This window comes from Arachis hypogaea, chromosome 13 (assembly GCF_003086295.3).
Source record: "Arachis hypogaea cultivar Tifrunner chromosome 13, arahy.Tifrunner.gnm2.J5K5, whole genome shotgun sequence".
In the NCBI taxonomy this organism is placed as follows: domain Eukaryota; kingdom Viridiplantae; phylum Streptophyta; class Magnoliopsida; order Fabales; family Fabaceae; genus Arachis; species Arachis hypogaea.
The window spans coordinates 41,731,064-41,735,296 of record NC_092048.1 but is presented as its reverse complement, the minus strand read 5'-3'; the positions used below and the strand labels follow the sequence as shown (position 1 = coordinate 41,735,296).

General features: G+C 38.0%; 1 non-coding gene across 1 annotated transcript; it reads left to right on the top strand.

Moving 5' to 3' along the window:
* Positions 1 to 2,341: 2,341 nt before the first annotated feature.
* Positions 2,342 to 2,449, top strand: LOC112740020 (small nucleolar RNA R71). Its single transcript, XR_003170956.1, has one exon. It is a non-coding gene; the product is annotated as a small nucleolar RNA R71 (small nucleolar RNA).
* The last annotated feature ends 1,784 nt before the right edge of the window (positions 2,450 to 4,233 follow it).

Below are 4,233 nucleotides of genomic sequence, written 5' to 3'. Positions count from 1 at the left end.
GGAAAGGTTTCGGCCATATGGGTGGGTTTGGGTGGAAAATTGGTTTTGAATTTTGAAAGTGGGTGGGGTTTATGAGGTAGGTTTATGGGGAAGAGTGGATGGATGTGAGTGGTGAAGAGATGATGGGGAAGAGTGATTGAGGTGATTGGTGAAGAGTTTTGGGGAAGAGTGTTTATGGGGTTGTGTGAAAGAGAGTGGTGAGAAGAAGTGAGTGGAGGTAAGTGGGGATCCTGTGGGGTCCACAGATCCTGAGATGATCCTGTGGGGTCCACAGATCCTGAGGTGTCAAGGCATTTACATCCCTGCACCAATTTAGGCATGCAAAATGCCCTTGTAAACAACTCTGGGCGTTCAGCACCAGGTTGGTGCCCATTTTGGGCGTTCAACGCCCATTTGTTGCCATTTCTGGCGTTGAACGCCAGAACCATGCTTATTCTGGGCGTTCAGCACCAGGATGCTGCCCATTTTGGGCGTTCAGCGCCAGAACCATGCTCTGTTCTGGCGTTGAACGCCAGGCAGATGCTCCTCCAGGGTGTGATTTTTCTTCTGCTATTTTTGACTCCGTTTTCAATTTTTATATTTATTTTGTGACTCCACATGATCATGAACCTAAGAAAACATGAAAAACAAGAATAATAGAGTTAGATAAATAAACATTGGGTTGCCTCCCAACAAGCGCTTCTTTAATGTTAATAGCTTGACAGTAGGCTCTCATGGAACCTCACAGATGTTCAGAGCATTGTTGAAACTCTCCAACACCAAACTTAGAGTTTGACTGTGGGGGCTTGGGTTGACTCTGCTTTGAGAGAAGCTTTTCATGCTTCCTCTCCATGGTTGCAGAGGGAGATCCTTGAGTTTTAAACACAAGGGAGTCCTCATTCCATTGAAGGACTAGTTCACCTCTGTCAACATCAATCACAGCTCTTGCTGTGGCCAGGAAAGGTCTTCCTAGGATGATGGATTCATCCTCTTCCTTTCCAGTATCCAGGACTATGAAATCAGCAGGGATGTAGAGGCCTTCAACCTTTACTAACACGTCCTCTACTTGTCCATATGCCTGTTTTCTTGAATTGTCTGCCATCTCTAATGAGATTTTAGCAGCTTGCACCCCATATATTCCCAGTTTCTCTATTACAGAGAGGGGCATGAGGTTTATTCCTGAACCAAGGTCACACAGAGCCTTAAAGATCATGGTGCCTATGGTACAAGGTATTATGAACTTTCCAGGATCCTGTCTCTTCTGAAGCAATGTCAGTTGATCCAGATCACTTAGTTCATTGATGAACAAGGGAGGTTCACCTTCCCAAGTATCAATGCTAAATAATTTGGCATTCAGCTTCATGATTGCACCAAGGAACTTGGCAGCTTGCTCTTCAGTAACATCCTCATTCTCTTTAGAAGAGGAATACTCATCAGAGCTCATGAAGGGCATAAGGAGGTTCAATGGAATCTCTATGGTCTCTAGATGAGCCTCAGAGTCCTTTGGTTCCTCAGAGGGAAGCTCCTTATTGGTCACTGGACGTCCCAGGAGGTCTTCCTCCTTGGGATTTACGTCCTCCTCTCCTTCTTTGGGTTCGGCCATGGTGCTTATGTCAATGGCCTTGCACTCTCCTTTTGGGTTCTCTTCTGTATTGCTTGGGAGAGTACTAGGAGGGATTTCAGTGATCCTCTTACTCAGCTGGCCCACTTGTGCTTCCAAATTTCTAATGGAAGACCTTGATTCATTCATGAAACTCACAGTGGCCTTGGACAGATCAGAGACTAAGTTTGCCAAATTAGAAGTATTTCGTTCAGAGTTCTCTGTCTGTTGCTGAGTGGATGATGGAAAAGGTTTATTATTGTTAAACCTGTTTCTTCTACCATTATTAAAGCCTTGTTGAGGCTTTTGATCCTTCCATGAGAAATTTGGATGATTTCTCCATGATGAGTTATAGGTGTTTCCATAAGGTTCACCTAAGTAATTCACCTCTGCTATTGCAGGGTTCTCAGGATCATAAGCTTCTTCTTCATAAGAAGCCTCTTGAGTACTGTTGGATGCAGCTTGCATTCCATTCAGACTCTGAGAAATCATATTGACTTGCTGAGTCAATACTTTGTTCTGAGCCAATATGGCATTCAGAGTATCAACTTCAAGAACTCCCTTCTTCATAGGCATCCCATTGTTCACAGGATTCCTTTCAGAAGTGTACATGAACTGGTTATTTGCAACCATGTCAATGAGTTCTTGAGCTTCTGCAGGCGTTTTCTTTAGGTGAATGGATCCACCTGCAGAAGTGTCCAATGACATCTTAGATAACTCAGACAGACCATCATAGAATATATCCAGAATGGTCCATTTTGAAAGCATGTCAGAAGGACACTTTTTGGTCAGTCCTTTGTATCTCTCCCAAGCTTCATAGAGGGATTCACCTTCTTTTTGTCTGAAGGTTTGAACATCCACTCTAAGCTTGCTCAGCTTTTGAGGAGGAAAGAACTTGGCTAGGAAAGCCTTGACCAGCTTATCCCAAGAGTTCAGGCTATCCTTAGGTTGAGAGTCCAACCATATTCTAGCTCTGTCTCTTACAGCAAAAGGGAAAAGCATGAGCCTGTAGACTTCAGGATCTACTCCATTAGTCTTTACAGTATCACATATCTGCAAGAATTCAGTTAAGAACTGAAAAGGATCTTCATATGGAAGTCCATGAAACTTGCAGTTCTGCTGCATCAGAGAAACTAATTGAGGTTTCAGCTCAAAGTTGTTTGCTCCAATGGCAGGAATGGAGATGCTTCTTCCATGTAAATTGGAATTTGGTGCAGTAAAATCACCAAGCATTCTCCTTGCATTGTTGTTGGGTTCGGCTGCCATCTCCTTTACTTGTTCGAAATTTTCAATCAAGTTATCTCTGGATTTAGCTTCTCTTAATTTCCTCTTCAGAGTCCTTTCAGGTTCTGGATCAGTTTCAATAAGAATGCCTTTTTCTTTGTTCCTGCTCATAAGAAAGAGAAGAGAACAAGAAAAGAAGAGGAATCCTCTATGTCACAGTAAAGAGGTTCCTTATGTAAGTGGAAGAAAAGAAGGTGACAAAGAATGTAATATAAGGAAGGAAATATAAGGGTGAGGAGAGCAGAGATGTGAGATGAGATGTTAGTGAATGAATAAATAAATAGAAGGAGATGAGAGAGAAGGAATTTTCGAAAATAAATTTTGAAAAAGAGTTAGTGATTTTTGAAAATAGTTTTTTTTTTTGAAAAATGTTAGTAGTTTTTCGAAAATTAAGATTTAAAAATTAAAATAATAGTTAATTAAAAAGAAATTTTGAAAAAGAAGGAAGGAATTTTCGAAAATGAGAGAGAGAGAGTTAGTTAGGTAGTTTTGAAAAAGATTTGATTTTTAAAATCACAATTAATGACTTGATTCACAAGAAATCACAAGATATGATTCTAGAACTCAAAGTTTGAATCTTTCTTAACAAGCAAGTAACAAACTTGAAATTTTTGAACCAAAACATTAATTGTTATTGTTATTTTCAAAATTTTGATATAAAAATAAGAAAAAGATTTTTGAAAAATATTTTAAAGTTTTCGAAAATAACTAAGAAAAATAAAAAAGATTTGATTTTTGAAAAAGATTTTGAAAAAGATGAGATTTTTAAATTGAAAATTTGATTTGACTCATAAAAACAACTAGATTTAAAATTTTTTTGAAAAAGTCAAATCTAATTTTCGAATTTATGAGAGAGAAAAAGGGAAAGATATATTTTTTTATTTTTGAATTTTTAATGAAGAGAGAGAAAAACAAGAAAAATGATGCAATGCATGAGAATTTTAGATCAAAACATGTGATGCATGCAAGAATGCTATGAATGTCAAGATGAACACCAAGAACACTTTGAATGTCATGATGAACATCAAGAACATATTTTTGAAAAATTTTTAATGCAAGGAAAACATGCAAGACACCAAACTTAGAATTCTTTAATGTTTAGACACTAAGAATTCAAGAATGCATATGAAAAACAAGAAAAGACACAAAACATGCAAATGCAAAGATCAAACAAGAAGACTTACCAAGAACAACTTGAAGATCATGAAGAACACCATGAATGCATGAAATTTTCGAAAAATGCAAGATGCACATGCAATTGACACCAAACTTATAACATGACTCATGACTCAAACAAGAAACACAAAAAAATATTTTTGATTTTTATGATTTTCTAATTTTTTTTATTTTTGTATTTTTCGAAAATTAAT